Source organism: Bombina bombina, chromosome 5, assembly GCF_027579735.1.
Source record: "Bombina bombina isolate aBomBom1 chromosome 5, aBomBom1.pri, whole genome shotgun sequence".
Classification (NCBI taxonomy): Eukaryota; Metazoa; Chordata; class Amphibia; order Anura; family Bombinatoridae; genus Bombina; species Bombina bombina.
The window spans coordinates 907,781,294-907,799,984 of NC_069503.1; the positions used below are offsets into that span (position 1 = coordinate 907,781,294).

Sequence of the window (18,691 nt, forward strand, 5' to 3'; positions counted from 1 at the left end):
AATTCCTAAGAGTTCCATCATTCAAAATGGAAACTATTCGAACCATCCTACCCATGATCCAAGAGGGTCAGTATATGACCACAGTGGACTTGAAGGATGCCTACCTTCACATACCGATTCACAAAGATCATTATCGGTACCTAAGATTTGCCTTTCTAGACAGGCATTACCAGTTTGTAGCTCTTCCCTTCGGGTTAGCTACGGCCCCGAGAATTTTTACAAAGGTTCTGGGCTCACTTCTGGCGGTGCTAAGACCGCGAGGCATAGCGGTGGCTCCGTACCTAGACGACATTCTGATACAAGCGTCAAGTTTTCAAATTGCCAAGTCTCATACAGAGATAGTTCTGGCATTTCTGAGGTCGCATGGGTGGAAGGTGAACGTGGAAAAGAGTTCTCTATTACCACTCACAAGGGTTCCCTTCCTAGGGACTCTTATAGATTCTGTAGAGATGAAGATTTACCTGACGGAGTCCAGGTTATTAAAACTTCTAAATGCTTGTCGTGTCCTTCATTCCATTCCACGCCCGTCAGTAGCTCAGTGCATGGAAGTAATCGGCTTAATGGTAGCGGCAATGGACATAGTGCCATTTGCGCACCTGCATCTCAGACCGCTGCAATTATGCATGCTAAGTCAGTGGAATGGGGATTACTCAGATTTGTCCCCTCTACTAAATCTGGATCAAGAGACCAGAGATTCTCTCTTCTCTGGTGGCTTTCTCTGGTCCATCTGTCCAAAGGGATGACCTTTCGCAGGCCAGATTGGACGATTGTAACAACCGATGCCAGCCTGCTAGGTTGGGGCGCAGTCTGGAACTCCCTGAAGGCTCAGGGATCGTGGACTCAGGAGGAAAAACTCCTCCCAATAAATATTCTGGAATTAAGAGCAATATTCAATGCTCTTCTAGCTTGGCCTCAGTTAGCAACATTGAGGTTCATCAGTTTTCAGTCGGACATCACGACTGTGGCTTACATCAACCATCAAGGGGGAACCAGGAGTTCCCTAGCGATGTTAGAAGTCTCAAAGATAATTCGCTGGGCAGAGTCTCACTCTTGCCACCTGTCAGCGATCTACATCCCAGGCGTGGAGAACTGGGAGGCGGACTTTCTAAGTCGCCAGACTTTTCATCCGGGGGAGTGGGAACTTCACCCGGAGGTCTTCGCTCAACTGATTCGTCGTTGGGGCAAACCGGAACTGGATCTCATGGCGTCTCGCCAGAACGCCAAACTTCCTTGTTACGGATCCAGGTCCAGGGACCCGGGAGGGGCGCTGATAGATGCTCTAGCAGCCCCTTGGGTTTTCAACATGGCTTATGTGTTTCCACCATTTACGCTGCTTCCTCGACTGATTGCCAAGATCAAACAGGAGAGAGCATCAGTGATTCTGATAGCGCCTGCGTGGCCACGCAGGACCTGGTATGCAGACCTAGTGGACATGTCGTCCTGTCCACCATGGTCTCTGCCTCTGAGGCAGGACCTTCTAATTCAGGGTCCTTTCAACCATCCAAATCTAATTTCTCTGAGACTGACTGCATGGAGATTGAACGCTTGATTCTATCAAAGCGTGGCTTCTCGGAGTCGGTTATTGATAACTTATTACAGGCTAGGAAACCTGTTACCAGAAAAATTTACCATAAGATATGGCGTAAATACTTGTATTGGTGTGAATCCAAAAATTACTCATGGAGTAAGGTTAGGATTCCTAGGATATTGTCTTTTCTACAAGAGGGTTTAGAAAAGGGCTTATCTGCTAGTTTGTTAAAGGGACAGATTTCTGCTCTGTCTATTCTTTTACACAAACGTCTGGCAGAGGTTCCAGACGTTCAGGCTTTTTGTCAGGCTTTGGCTAGGATTAAGCCTGTGTTTAAGACTGTTGCTCCGCCGTGGAGCTTAAACTTAGTTCTTAAAGTTCTTCAAGGTGTTCCGTTTGAACCCCTTCATTCCATTGATATTAAGCGGTTATCTTGGAAAGTTCTGTTGTTGATGGCTATTTCTTCGGCTCGAAGAGTCTCTCTGAGTTATCTGCCTTACATTGTGATTCTCCTTATCTGATTTTCCATTCAGACAAGGTAGTTCTGCGTACTAAACCTGGGTTCTTACCTAAGGTAGTTTCTAACAGGAACATCAATCAAGAGATTGTTGTTCCATCATTATGTCCTAACCCTTCTTCAAAGAAGGAAAGACTTTTGCATAATCTGGACGTAGTCCGTGCCCTGAAGTTCTATTTACAGGCAACTAAAGATTTTCGTCAAACTTCTTCCCTGTTTGTCGTTTACTCTGGACAGAGGAGAGGTCAAAAATCTTCAGCTACCTCTCTCTCCTTTTGGCTTCGTAGCATAATACGTTTAGCCTATGAGACTGCTGGACAGTAGCCCCCTGAAAGAATTACAGCTCATTCCACTAGAGCTGTGGCTTCCACCTTTTGCTTCTTCGGAGGCTGTTTTTGGAAGAAAGGTTCTACAGGCTGTGGTTCCTTCCGTTTAAAGTTCCTGCCTGGTCCCTCCCATCATCCGTGTACTTTAGCTTTGGTATTGGTATCCCATAAGTAATGGATGACCCGTGGACTGAATACACTTAACAAGAGAAAACATCATTTATGCTTACCTGATAAATTTATTTCTCTTGTAGTGTATTCAGTCCACGGCCCACCCTGTCTTTTTGAGGCAGATCTAAATTTTAATTAAAACTCCAGTCACCACTGTAACCTATAGTTTCTCCTTTTTTGTCTTGTTTCGGTCGAATGACTGGATATGACATGTGAGGGGAGGAGCTATATAGCAGCTCTGCTTGGGTGATCCTCTTGCAACTTCCTGTTGGGAAGGGAATATATCCCATAAGTAATGGATGACCCGTGGACTGAATACACTACAAGAGAAATAAATTTATCAGGTAAGCATAAATTATGTTTTTTATTCACTCTGTTGTATTCTACCACTTAATTGTTTGATGTGCACAGTTTCCCTTTATCCCACTATTTATTGTGTACACTAGTATGATCCACAAGACATGCTGCTCTGAGTCACCCCTTCAAAGGAGGGCTTATTGTGCACAGCAGCCAACTAAACCATATTTTCCCCATCTAATTCATCCTTACTGGAAACCAGGTCCCCCCTCAGCCATATATGTCAATGGAGCCTTGGTTGGAGGGCATCCTGAAGATCAGTTAAGCTACACCCTGCTGGAAATGTGGTTAACCTAAAGCCTATGTTTCTGACCCTTATCTCTGCCTTCTCACTGGCTTGCTGACTCCCATCTCCCTTCACCCCACTACTGGATTCAGCAGTAGCATAGGAGTCGGTGCAGGTGAGCTAGGGCCTACTCCTTCAGTTGTTGTCAGAGCCACGGGCACCCCACGCCCCTTCCCCAGCCCTCTTGCATTGAGTACACACAAAAATCATATTCATCAATATTTAAAGGGACAGTCTAGTATAAATTAAACTTTCATTATTCAGATAGGACTTTTTATTTAATTTTAATCAAATTTCCAATTTACTGTTATCAAAATTTGCTTTTTTCTCATGGTATTCTTAGTTTAAACTAAACATAGGTAAGCTCGTATGCTAATTTCTAAGCCTTTGAGGGCTGCCTCTTATCACATGCTTTTTTTAATCTCTTTTCAACACAGAGACCGAAAGTACACGTGGGCCATATAGATAACACTGTGTTCAGGCACAGGGGGTTATTTAAGATTTAGCACAAATAAAATGCTAAATTTAAGACGATAGATAATAAACAGTCAGTTTCGTGATCAGGTGCTGGAAGAAGGTTCCTAGATACAAGGTAATCAGAGGTAAAAAGTATATTAATATAACTGTGTTGGTTATGCAAAACTGGGGGAATGGGTAATAAAGGGATTAGCTATCTTTTAAAGGGACAGTCTAGTCCAAAAATAACTTTCATGATTCAGATAGGGCATGTAATTTTAAACAATTTTCCAATTTACTTTTATCACCAATTTTTCTTTGTTCTCTTGGTAATCTTAGTTAAAAGCTTAACCTAGGAGGTTCATATGCTAATTTCTTAGACCTTGAAGGCCGCCTCTTAAGAATGCATTTTAACAGGTTTTTCACCACTAGAGGGTGTTCATGTTTTTCATATAGATAACACTGTGCACGTGAAGTTACCTGGGAGCCATCACTGATTGGCTAAACTGCAAGTCTGTCAAAAGAACTGAAATAAAGGGGCAGTCTGCAGAGGCTTAGATACAAGATAATCACAGAGGTAAAAAATATATAAATATAACTGTGTTGGTTATGCAAAACTAGGGAATGGTAAACAAGGGATTATCTATCTTTTAAAACAATAATAATTCTGGTGTAGACTGTCCCTTTAAAATAATAAAAATTCTATGGTAGACTGTCCATTTAACACTTTTTTTATATTTATTCAATAACAAAAGTGAACATTATATAACACATTCATGGATTTGCACCACACAGGGCTATATTAAAGATACAAAAACACAAGATATATCCATTATAATAATTTTTCACTATTTCACTTAAGTAATTTTTTTCCTTGTTTCCATAAAAAATCATAGAAAAATATATGCATATATTTTTATTAGATTTGAAATTGTGCAATTCTTTCTTACAATATTCCACACAAAAAAAGAAATGTATCACTAATTCGTCTAATTTAATGTTTTATTTCCAGTAGAATTAATACTAAACCATTTCTAAATTATCTTTCAATAAAGAGAAAATCCTAAAGTCTAGAATTAATTTAGTCATGATGTCTTTATCTCAAGCTAAATAAATCTTTAGAGAAGAAGAAAGAGGAAAAAAGTACTATTTCTCCCCCATTGTTGGTGAGTCCAGTTCTCTGGGAGAATTTAATTTTGTATTAGATCATGAAATGCATCTAGCTTTTTCAGTGGCTTTATTAATTGCAATTGATCCTCTAACGGGAAAGTTTTTATTGGTCCTAACCATTTTCCAAAAAAAATTTTTGAAAGCCTTCTCAATGTTGGGGGAAATCAAGTACTGCTTTATAATAATCTTTTATTTCTTTTATAAATATAGGTAAGGAGGGAGCATGTTTAGCCTTCCAACTTGCTAATGTGAGATTTCTTCCTAGTAGTATCACTGAGTTTATCAATTAACAAATTTACACGTTTGGCAATATGTCTGGTTCCCTTGCATTTAAGAGCTGATACACCCCCTGCATTTCCTCCCAGCCATCATATTTCCCATTCTCCTTAACAGGTTTAAACAGTATTTCTGGTGGTGTGAGGCTGTCTGTTAGCCCTACTGTTCTGTAGGACTGGTGCTATGTTTTGAAGGAGTTAGCTCAGACTCACTGTTACTAAGCCCTATACCTGCAGTCTTACTTGCAGCAACCCTGGCAGCCTGCAGATGAAAAATCACTTTTGATTAACATTCTTGTTCCACACCCAGGGTACAAGGAAGGGCACAGGTTAGCTAGGGTCTTCCTCTTCAGTTGCTGCCAGTACAAAAAGGGTACTATAAGCTCTTTCCCTAGCCCCCTTTCTCTAGAGTCTAGAATCTAGCACACACAGGAATCACATTCAATAAGTACTACATTGAGATTTTGGGACAGATTTCCTGATTGCGGTGGAGGCACACATAAGCAAGCCTGCAACCACATAGTTCAGACGTAAAAATGCTTCTTTAGCCTCCTCGGCACCTTGAAGGTGGTTTGATAAATTACCCAGACACTCGCTTGTTTAATGTCCCTTTTAATGGGAATTGTGGTGCAATACAGGTGGCCCTCGTTTTACAACGGTTCAATTTACACCGTTTCAGAATAACAAACTTTTTTTCCCAGTCATGTGACTGCTATTGAAAAGCATTGAGAAGCAGTGCATTTATTAAAATAGCCAGTAGGTGGAGATGTCCGCTTGTGTTGCAGCAAAGCCAAGCAAGCTGAAATGAATCAGTTTAACCAGACCCGAGCTATCGAGCAGATTTCTATAAATCAGTCCAGGTTGGAATGCCTAGAAAGAACAGTTTGCAGAAAAATTCAAGTGAAGTCTGTGTTTGATTATTTTATTAGGTTATAATGCTGTTTAGCAAATGTTTTTGTTAATTTAACTTAGTTTAATTATATATTATGTGTTGTGTGATTATTTTATTAGGTTTATAATGCTGTTTAGCATTTAAAGTCTTCATTTCAAAGCTTTAAAAATAATGTATTAGGTGTTACTTATGCCAATTTTCAGAGGGACCTGGAACCCAACTCCCTCACTTCCCATTGACTTACATTATAAACTGGTTTTCAATTTACAACAGTTTCGATTTACAACCATTCCTTCTGGAACCTAACCCCGGCGTAAACTAAGGGCTACCTGTATATGAATTTTGAGCTTTGCTTGCAAGCACTGAGAATGTTTAGTTTCTGTATACTAGAGGAGGGTAAAACTCTGGATCATTTGTGTAACATGGCATTGCCTCTGTCAAGTTCCTAATAAAATTTCTTATGAGATAATTTCTCTCTAATATGATGAGAACAGTAGTGACTATAAATTTAAAATGTTGTTATGCATTTTATTGCTGTATTTGCTATTCTTTTTGTTTTTTCTTTTAACAAAACATTCTATTGAATTATGTATTCTTTTTTTCTTTTTATTTCCTTTCAACATTTTGATTCTCAGCTTTCTGCTACTCTAATTCTAAGGCCATTACAGTAACGTGGGGAGGTTTGTGGTTAACTCACTAATAGATGTTTTCTGAACTAATAAACACCATAGCCAATGTCTTCTAGGTTTATTGTGCAGGGAGCTGTTATTAACTCATAAACTACAGATACTGAATCCCTAAAACCCTTATGAGGAGAATTGTCTCATATAAAGAGTCCAGAATTCCTCCTTATATGGTAATGAAATATATTGTACAATCCTCTGCTGGCTTTTTAGACCTGCTTGTTGAGTTCCTAGTTAGTGTGAACCGTACGTCTTCAGTGTATTACACAAAATGTTTTCCGGCCCTTTTTTGTTCAAGTAGTTTTAACTACTTGTTTGAATATCGCTGAATATCTTTAACTATACTATATGAATCGTACAACATTCAGCTTTAAAGGGGCAGTCTAGTGAAAATTAAACTTTCATTATTCATATAGGACATGTAATTTTAATCAACTTTCAAATTTACTTTTATCATCAAATTTGCTTTTTTAGCTTGGTAATTAGTTTAAACTAAACCTAGGTAGGCTCATATGCTGATTACTAAGCCCTTGAGGGCTGCCTCTAATCACATGCTTTTTAAATTGTTTTTCACAACAAAAGACTTGCTAATTCACATATAGATAACACTGTTCAGGCACATAAAGTTATAAAGTCAATAGATAAGTCAGTCATGTGATCAGGGGGCAGTCAGAAGGTTCTTAGATTCAAGGTAATCACAGAGCTAAAGTATATTAATCTAACTGTTGGTTATGCAAAACTAGGGAATGAGTAATAAAGTGATTATCTATCTTTTAAAACAATAAACATTCTATTGTAGACTGTCCCTTTAAGTTTGTGAACTGAAAAATTGGCTTTCATATTCGAGCACAGCTTAAAGGGACAGTCTACAGTTTATTCATCTTAAAGTCTTACATTAGATTAAGCTGCAAATAACCTCATGCACCCCTTTCTATATCACGCAGCAGTAACAGTAAAAAAGTAATTTTAAAATGAATATTGTTTCCGGTCATTTTGAAATGGCAGCCAATCTCTGCCCACTGATGACATCACAATCTAGGCTGCATCTATGCACTCTGCTGAATAGCATTGTCAGTCTGTTGAATCCAATTAGTGAGTCTTTTGTAACTTGTGAAGCCTTTAATTTAAATGTTTACTACAACAGCAGCATAGTTAATGGAAAGGAAATAAAATATCACAACCTGGTTTAAATGTCAGAATGTCAGTCCTGATTTTCTTGCTTTATTCTTTTGTTTTGGGTTATCCCTCATATGGGTTGTGTACTGCTGTGGTTCTCAACCCAAATGTACACAAGGCCCGGTAAATTGTAGCCGGACCTGTCCAGGGCCCTGTAGTGTGTGTATATGTATATAAATATAAAATAATGCATTGTTGGAAGTGGTGGAAGAAAATATATATATATACATTTGTGTCAGTGGGCTGGTATCACTTAACTGAGGTGCCCAGGTCCAGTCCTATCTGCTCCTTGTCCCACGCTGTTATCCCACTGAACTGCTGCTTTATGTTCATAGTGCACAGGCACGTGTGCACTGGCATTCTTGACAGGACTGCCTGGTATTAAGTGTGGAGCGGCAGGCCTGTCAAAGCTTGCAGTGGGGACATTTCAGGCTGTGGCCGGGCTGTTGAGAAACCGGGCTCTACTTTATATAAAAAATAAAAAAAATCCCAGCTTTATTTGTTCTAACAGAAGTGCACTGCTGCTGCTTCACCAAAGGATGCCAAGCGAAGGAAGCAAACTAAATAGAAGTACATTGGAAAGAAGTTTAAAATTGTATGAGTGAGGTGGGCGGGGTATTTGTAAGCTTTTGAGGTTTGGGAAACTTTTCCCCCTCCTGGTAGGAATGTATATCCCATTAGTAACAAGCTCATGAACTTTCACCACCATGAAATAAATGAATTTATCAGGCAAGTTCTTACAAGTTTAATAACCCTGCACAATATACAATAGGGAACATAAGACGTTTCTGTTGTCTTGCTATAGAATAACATATCAGCCAAGTCTAAATTTTTTATTTTTTTTAAATTGACATCCTTTTTACTCCAATTATTCCTTTCATATAGGTTATAAGAGTGCACAATCTATTACTCCTGGGAATTACCTTTCCTGACACGAGGAGGCGGCAAAGATTACCAAACCTCAGAGCTCCATATAAACAGCCCCACCTCTTTATTAATCAGTCTTGTCTTTGCCTCCACTGGTGGTAGGTGAAGAATGAAGATGTGCAAGATTATTTTATTTTAGGGTTTCCTTGTTAGGACCCTTGAGTTCCCCTTTTTAGTACTGAATTAGTTATGAGGGACATATTTTGAGTGTTAGGCATTATAGCTTATCTGTATCCTTTAAAGGGATAAGGATATTCCTTTCTGACATTTAGTGCAGGAAACTTCCTTTGCACTTATTTGTCTTTTCTTATTCCAGGACTTGCTTAAACCTTCTACTGATAACAAATACATTTATGTTTTAGCCATTATTTGTGTACCCAGGACTTACTTGAAAATGAGAGAAATCTCAACGTATCCTTCCTGGTAAAATATTTTATAAATTAAATAAAAAATAAAATAAAATTGTGAATGTCCTTGACCAGCTTTATTATGCTTGCTTCATTTGCACAAATACTTTTTATGTAGGGATCCTGGATGCCTCGGTCACTACTTTTAGTAGGGGTCGGGCTACTGGGTCTTTTAGGCCCGGTTTCCCCTCAGAGTACAGTGCTTGTCAGGGGGATGTATTTGGGGTATGGTTTATTGTTCTATGGTTTGACCAAATTGGAAATCTTTCATAAACCCTTTGTAATCAGTTGCAGGGACGTGTTTTCTGCCTCCCTTTATGGATCTTTAAATTACTATTTCCATAACCTCTGCTGATATGTTAAGTACTTTTTTGTCTGTTTGCTGCTTGTTTGTGAGTGTCTATTGTGAATAGTGCTGTTGTAGTGCTTCCTGCCATGAAATTCTTTTCTTTTACAAGATATGACGAGTCCACGGATTTCATCCTTATGGGATTACGCCTCCTGTTTAGCAGGAAGTGGCAAAGAGCACCACAGCAGAGCTGTATATTTAGCTCCCCCCTTCCCTCCCACCCCAGTCATTCTCTTTGCCTGTGTTAGTGATAGGAAGAGGTAAAGTAAGGTGTTAGTTTAGATTCTTTAATCAAGATTTTTTTTTATTTTATTTTAAAATGGTGCCAGTGAGTACTATTTTCCTCAGGGAGAAATCGTCAGTCTAGAACTTCCCAAGAGGAGTGGAGACATTGTATTTTTCTTCCCTGATGATGATCTTAGCAAACGTTATCTAAGATCCATGTTGGTTCCCACAGAGCAGCTGAAGGTAGTGTAAAGAAAAATCTTCAGTGTGGAGAACGGTGTCATGCTACAAGCAGCATTGAGATATGTTCAGTTTTTTGTTTCTGGGAGACTTGATGCATCAGAACAGGCTGACATTATTCCCTATCTGTGGAGGGGTAATCAGTATGCACTATATGTAAGGAAATGGTGTACCTGGAATCCCTTTATATTGATTGCTAAAATATGTATAATATATCTTTGAGGCATATTCAATGTGGGCTAGACGCTGGGAGCTGCGGTTTGCTTTAAGGGCTGTCATCATTTTTATCACTGGCCTGAGGGAGTGCAGTGTTTGTTACACTTGATATTTGCGGTGTATGCAAGAGGGGGCACATGGCTAATTACTTATTTGGATCGACATGTTTGTTTTTCTTTGCGACCCATGCAGGACTTAGTCAGGCTAGAGTTACACCCACGGTGGATGGGGCCTAATTTTGCACGCTCAGACGCGCAGTATCATCCGGGTCAGATAGACAGCAAGGTCCTGGACTCCGGTGGGGCCTAAGTTATTTTTGTCAAACGAAGAGACTTAGGAGCTACTCGATCAGAGACAGTGTGTTCTGGGGGCAGGTAGGCCCCGCAGCAGAGCTGTGGCGAGGTGCAGGGGCCTGTATAGCTAAAAAGTTATTTTATTTGATAAAATCGATATAATTTTCTATATAACATACCTAAGCAAAGTGGGATTCCTTTTAAATAGATTAAAAAAAAGTTGCTTAAAATTTCATGCTCTATCTGAATCATGAAAGAAAACTTTGGGTTTCATATCCCTTTAATAAAGCCATTCACTATATTCTGCAAACAGCATAAATAATGCATATTCCCCTGGCTATGTTGAGTACCTATAAATGCCATTTGTATTACTTGGGGTGTGAATCATAGATTGGAAAAAAATACTTAAAGGGCCAGTAAATCTAAAAAATAATTGTGCAGAATTATATAACATTCTATTAGCAGCAGCTTTATAAAACCTCAGAAGAGCACAGAGAGCGGGTCTGAAAAACGGTCATTTTTATAAAAATTCACAGGGAATATTAGGTTTTATAAAGCTGCTGCTAATGTTATATAATTCTGCACTATTTGCAGAATTATATAACATTATTTTTTAGCTTTACTGGCCCTTTAACTATATTTTCATGAAACAACACGCTTTCTATTTTGTGTTTCTATTCTAGCAGCTTTTAACCAGGCTTCTAAGGAGTGAGGTCCTCCAGATTTTTCAAGCATAAAGTCTTGGTATTCTATTCACCTGTGCTAGAAAGTTCAGCCAGTGCCAAATGTAACAAATTTGGTTTTTACAAGCAGACAAAACCTAGGCAGGAACATGAAGCCAGACAGAGCGCATGCAAACATATATTTTTGTAATGTAACTTGATGTGTGTTGAAAGATTGAATATATAGCTTGGAACAGTAGGGAAATGCTAAGGTATGTTAGTGTAAGTGGTGCATATGATTTGAAACATCTGCTTTGAGCTTACCACTGCAAAGGGATTCATCTGTTACTCGTTCTTCTAACAAAGCTGGTTTGTTTAAACTGGCGACAACATAATGCACTATAAAAACACAATTCAAGTAATTTTTTATGTCAGTCATTCTAAATTGGAATTGTCTGATGTTTATTTGCGGGTAATTGTGGCTAAGCAGCATATTTGCTATAAAGTTACAGTAATCCGTTCTTGGCTCTGCCATGATTGCAATATAAGGTCTGTAGGCCCGTAAATCGGCATATCATTTCTCTTGACCTAAAATAAACTAAGCCTTTGGACTTCATTTAAGCGATTTCCCTGTAATGAAACAAGGAGGGAGGAAGTATAGAGCAATGTAATGCTTTCCTCCATGTGCCAGTTGTTAAGTACTTGTTTACATGAAGTTATCATAACACATTTTCAGGATTTCATGGCTCTGTTTAATGTTTTAGTTAATGTGAACAACGGAACACCCCATAAGAAATCCCAGCTGCTTGAATTTATGCTTATACTGACCGTCGTTTTCAATTAACACCGTTTGTTAGGAGGTTGCAATAATTGGTATGTTAATCGCAATCTCAGAAATCCCCCCCCCCCCCCCCACCCATTTCAATATTAAAAACTTCAATTTCTGAGGATTGTTAATCAATTCACAGTTGGCACATAGCCACCCCCCCCCCCCCCCCCTCACGGCACGCTTGGAAAAAAAAATGCACATGCTTTTCTAAGTACTCAAATCTGTGATGATTAATTCCTCTCATTATTTTGCTGCAAATTCTACTGACCTCTCTATGATGATTCGATCACCCACTTAGAGTCCATGCATATTCATAGGGCCCTGCGCATACCACACCCGCTCACTCCTTCCCTCAGCTCCTGCCTGATCTTGGTGCAGTAATTGAGCTGCAGTAGATTGATTGCTCTGGGGAGCTGTAAGGCCTTTAAAGGTGAAAACATATCAGTCCTGTTAATTAGGAAACAAAGCTCTGGTGGCAAGTTCAGCAGTCAAATGCTTCCACTGTCAAAATGAGGGAAGCTATGATGAGTTCCTCCTTCATGAACCTTGTTTACTTTTGTAGATGTGATTTAGATCCCTATATACACACATCCTTTACATTTGAAAATGGAAAACCTAAAAATCGCAGAGTTGGAAATCTAATTTGAAAATTGAATGTTAAAAACTAAAAGATTTAAGTAGGATTACACATTTTAATCCTATTAGTGCTTTTTAATTTTCTCCCTATATGCAGGTTTTGAGATACATACAATAAAAAAAACTATGCAGACACACACACATTTTAGATATAAGAAATTAATGTTGTGAATATTAGCAGTGTAAATATAATGCTAAACATACTAAGTTTACTTTCCCTTTATATAACAATATGCAGTTACCTCTGTACACAGGTATTTTCTTTTTTAAATAAAGTGTGTGTGTGTGTATATGTATGTATGTGTATGTATGTATATGTGTGTGTATATATATATATATATATATATATATGTGTTTCTCGAAATTTCCACTAGTCCTGGACGAGAGAGAAATTGCAGCAGCAAAGTTAAAAAGTTTACTTTTCCCTGTCTTTAAATGAGTGGACTATTAACATTTTCCATCTGGGCTAGTAGAATACAATTTTCCCTATGGTTCTTGCACCCAAACCTGACGGGGTTAACTGCCTGTGACTGGGGACAGCACAGCTGGGATGTGTACCCGGTCCGGTACACAGCTTCCTGTGAGTGCCAGTGGCACCCAGGGCTGAGCATGTTGCAGGGTCATGGGATGTGTACCCGGTCCGGTATGAGAGTGCAGTTCCCTTCCGTGTTTTGTATATGTCTAGGGTGGTTACATATTCCTGTGCACCCTTCCCTTGTTTTCAGTTTGTTTGGATTTGAAAGCTTGCATTGTGTGGCTGTTTTAGGGTCTCATGTATTGGAAAGGACCTTGACGTGGTACCTGAGCTTGACCCATTTGGCCAGATGCGGTGACTAACCTTTCCATTTTTGCTTTTAAATCTTAGCTGAGAGCTTGTAAGTGAGTGCTGGGTTTTCTCTGTGTGTTGTATTAATTTGTTTTGTAATTTTCCCTATGGTTCTTGCACCCAGACCTGTCTGGGGTTAACTGCTTGTGGCTCTGGGGACAGCACAGCTTCCTGTGAGTGCCAGTGGCACCCAGGGCTGAGCATGTTGCAGGGTCATGGGATGTGTACCCGGTCCGGTATGAGAGTGCAGTTCCCTTCCGTGTTTTATATATATATATAAAAATGTTAATGGTCCATTCATATGTATGTTGACGTGTGTGTATATATGTGTATATATATATATATATATATATATATATATATATATATATATATATATATATATATATATATATATATATATATATATATATATATATATATATATTTCCATTTGGTAATGCTTAGAATAGAAAAATAATCCTGCTTTACAGAATTGTTTAATAGACTCCACACTTGTTAATGAGGAATTTTAAATTAATAACCGAACCTTTACTACAAATAGTTTGTTCTTTTAAAGGGTGGATGGTTCAACAAATAAAAAAATATAGTGAAATGCTTTAGGTTGTATTTTTTTCCACTTTTTTTTTTTTTTTTTTTTTTGTACAACAAAATTAAGGCAGTTCTATTTTTTGAGACCAGAGCCCCACACCACCACAAGGCAAATAATCGCTTCAAGAATGTGAAAAGGCATCTGTCTTGGTGTATAGATTGGTCAGACCGGTGTATTGTCTGTCAGCATTTATGTATTATCTGTCAGTGTTTGTTTACAATCACCTTAGCTGACCTGAATTAGAAATAGGAATAGAGTAAACATGTGTCTACTGGTGACATATTTTATGTATATTTTGGTTTTCGGTTTTAACCTAATTAGTTCAACAGTAATAGGTTAAGAGCATATTCCAGCCATTAAAAATTGTATTCATTTCACAGAAATCATTAATACTTATAAATGTGCATCAGCCCATATGTGTAAAAGAGGCTGTTTTACACATACATGTTCCTGTATTAGACATGTATTTATAGAGGCTGTATGAGACAAGTGTACATAGACCAGTGGTACATTCAGATACCCACAGATTTATGCACGCACAGAAACAGACATGATTACATACAAACTCTTAACGCATCACCAGTTTCCTCTGTGTACATAATGTGTATTTTCCTACTCCAAGAAGTAAAAGGCTTGTTGTATTTGCTTGTGAATGGTATTTCATTGTTAGGCTGGTATATACAATAGATGCTCCTCAGCTACTTTAGTAAGGTGTTGAGAAAATTCAGGGCATAGATGAATCACACATTATTGGCAGGTGAAGGAGTTATTTGGAACTAGTGTGTGTATTGTATATAAGGGAACGCATCAATACCAATATTTAGAGAATACGTTTTGTGGAACTGACTTCAACCTCAGATTTAATTGTCTTATTTTCATCTCTTAGAGTATTTATAGCTTTGTATTTATTGAATTAGCTAAAAATATTGACATTATATAATTAATCACTGAGTGGTATATAACCTTATGACTCATGAAATACTTAGCAACTTCCCAAAGTTTTTTGGGTAAGTGGGGCTTTCTGTTTCATAACAGCTTTTTGGCTTACAATAGTCATGTAAAAGCTGTGTTTAATCTGGCTTTCTTTCATGTAATTGGCAAGAGTCCATGAGCTAGTGACGTTTGGGATATACAATCCTACCAGGAGGTGCAAAGTTTCCCAAACCGCAAAATGCCTATAAATACACCCCTCACCACACCCACAATTCAGTTTTACAAACTGTGCCTCCTATGGAGGTGGTGAAGTAAGTTTGTGCTAAGATTTCTACGTTGATATGCGCTTCTCAGCATTTTGAAGCCTGATTTCTCTGAGTACAGTGAATGTCAGAGGGATGGGAAGGGAGTATCACCTATTGAATGCAATGGTTTTCCTCACTGGAGATCTATTTCATAGGTTCTCTGTTATCGGTCGTAGAGATCTCCTGCCTCCCTTTTCAGATCGACGATATAGTCTCATATTCCATTACCTCTACTGGTTTGGCTATCTGCTATATGTGTATGGGTGTCTTTTGGTAAGTATGTTTTAATTTCTTAACACACTCAGCTATGGTTTGGCACTTTATGTATTTATATAAAGTTCTAAATATATGTATTGTACTTATATTTGCCATGATTCAGGTTTTCAGTATATTTCCTTTTGAAGACTGTCAGTTTCATATGTGGGAAATGCATTTTTTAGGAAAATGTATTTCTTACCTGGGGTATAGTCTTTTTTTCAATTGACTGTCATTTTCAAATTCGCGGGCAGAATTAGGCTCACGAGGGCGCAAAATGCTAAAATTTATTGCGTCTTTTTTGGCGCGAAGTTACGTTTGATGACGCAAATTTGTCACTTCCTGCGTAATAGTTGACGCCAAGTCCTTTCACAAGGTTGTGTCTTCAATGACGAGAGTGTGTCATTTCAGAATGTTGGCGCCAAAACATTTTTTTCTGTTTGTGTTGTGCGTCATACTTGGCACCAAATATTTTCATTATTTAAAACCCCATTCCTATATGCTTCATGCATTTTTTTCTATCAAAGGGCTATGCTGTTTGCATTTTTTTCCCATTCCTGAAACTGCCATATAAGAAAATTGATAATTTTGCTTTATATGTTGTTTTTTTCTCTTACATTTGGGATGTCTCAATCTGATCCTGTCTCAGAAATCACTGTTGGAACCCTGCTGCCTGATAACAGTTCTACCAAGCTAAGTGCATTTGTTGTAAACTTGTGGAGGTTATATCTCCAGCTGTGGTTTGTAATAGTTGTCATGATAAACTTTTACATGCAGATAATGTGTCCATCAGTAATAGTACATTGTCTGTTGCTGTTCCTTCAACTTCTAATGTACAAGATATACCTGTGAATTTAAAAGAATTTATTGCTGATTCTATTCAGAAGGCTTTGTCTGCCATCCGGCATTCTAATAAACGTAAAAGGTCTTTTAAAACTTCTCATAAAGTTGATGAAATTTCAAATGACCAACAACGTACTGAATTATCCTTCTCTGATGAGGATCTATCTGGTTCAGAAGATCCTGCCTCAGATATTGACACTGACAATCTTATTTATTTAAAATAGAGTATATTCGTTCTTTGTTAAAAGAAGTGTTGATTACATTAGATATTAAAACTAGCAAACATTTAAATTCTGTTTATAAACCTCTTGTAGTTATTCCAGAGGTTTTTCCAGTTCCTGATGCTATTTCTGATATGATTTCTAAGGAATGGAATAGGCCTGGTACTTTTATTCCTCCTTCAAGTTTAAAAAAATTGTATCCTTTGCCAGCTGTTAGATTGGAGTTTTGGGAAAAGATCCCCAAAGTTGATGGGGCTATCTCTACTCTTGCTAAATGTACTACTATTCCTATGGAAGATAGTACTTCTTTTAAAGGTTCTTTAGATAGGAAACTTGAATCTTATCTAAGGAAAGCCTTTTTATATTCAGGTCATCTTCTCAGGCCTGCAATTTCATTGGCTGATGTTGCAGCTGCATCAACTTTTTGTTTGGAAAATTTAGAGCAACAAGAATTGCATTCTGATTTGTCTAGCATTGTTCGCTTGCTTCAACATGCTAATCATTTTATATGTGATGCAGTTTTTGAGGTCATCAAAATTGATGTTTAATCTATGTGTCTAGCTATTTTAGCTAGAAGAACTTTGTGGCTTAAATCTTGGAATGCTGACATGACTTCTAAGTCTAGATTGCTATCTCTTTCTTTACAAGGTAATAAGTTATTTGGTTCTCAGTTGTATTCGATTATTTCAACTGTCACTGGGGGGAAGGGTGTCTTTTTTTTTGCCTCAGGATAAAAGACCTAAGGGTAAATCTAAAGCTTTTAACTATTTTCGTTCCTTTCGACAGAATAAAGAACAGAAACCTAATCCTTCCCCCAAGGAATCTGTTTCCAATTGGAAGCCTTCCTCAAATTTGAATCCAAGCCATATAAGAGACCAAAGCCAGCCCCCAAGTCCGCATTAAGATGCGGCCCTCATTCCAGCTCAGCTAGTAGAGGGCAGATTAAGATTTTTCAAGGATGTTTGGACAAATTCTGTCCAAAATCAATGGATTGAGTATTGTCTCTCAGGGGTACTGAATAGGATTCAGAGTAAGACCTCCTGTGAGAAGATATTTTCTCTCACGCATCCCAGCAAATCCAGTAAAGGCTCAGGCTTTCCTGAAGTGTGTTTCAGACCTGGAGTTTTCAGGGGTAATCATGCCAGTTCCGTTTCAGGGACAGGGTCTGGGGTTTTATTCTAATCTATTCATTGTCCCAAAGAAAGAAAGAAAATTCATTCAGATCACTTCTGGATCTGAAAATTTTGAATCGTTATGTAAGAGTACCAACTTTCAAAATGGTGACTAAGGACTATTCTGCCTTTTGTTCAGCAAGGACATTTGTCCACAATAGACTTTCAGGATGAATATCTTCATATTCTGTTTCATCCAGATCATTATCAGTTTCTGAGATTCTCTTTTCTAGACAAGCATTACCAATTTGTGACTCTTCCTTTTGGCCTGTCGACAACTCCAAGAATCTTTTTCAACGGTTCTCTGTGCCCTACTCTCTAATCAGAGAGCGGGGTATTGCAGTGTTTCCTTATTTGGACGATATCTTGGTACTAGCTCAGTCTTTACGTTCTGCAGAATCTCACACAAATCAACTAGTGTTTCTTCGAAAACATGGTTGGAGGATCAATTTACCAAAAAGTTATTTGATTCCTCAGACAAGGGTCACCTTTTTAGGTTTCCAGATAGATTCAGTGTCCATGACTCTGTCTCTAACAGACAAGAGATGTTTAAAATTGGTTGAAGCCTGTCGGAACCTTCAGTTTCAGTCATTCCCTTCAGTAGCTATGTGCATGGAAGTTTTAGGTCTCATGACTGCAGCATCGGACGTGATCCCCTTTGCTCGTTTTCATATGAGACCTCTCCAGCTTTGTATGCTGAACCAATGGTGCAGGGATTATACAAGGATATCACAATTAATATCCTTAAATCCCAATGTTCGACTCTGACTTGGTGGTTAGATCACCATCGTATAGTTCAAGGGGCCTCTTTTGTTCGTCCAACCTGGACTGTGATCACAACAGATACGAGTCTTTCAGGTTGGGTATCTGTTTGGGGATCTCTGACAGCACAGGGGTTTTGGAAATCTCAAGAGGTGAGATTA

The 18,691-nt window shown here is 38.3% G+C and overlaps 1 protein-coding gene across 1 annotated transcript in view; it reads left to right on the forward strand.

Annotated features, from left to right (window-relative positions):
• The window catches only part of RAB2A (RAB2A, member RAS oncogene family), a 424,400-nt gene that overhangs the window by 348,027 nt on the left and 57,682 nt on the right, over positions 1-18,691 (forward strand). The window lies entirely within an intron of this gene.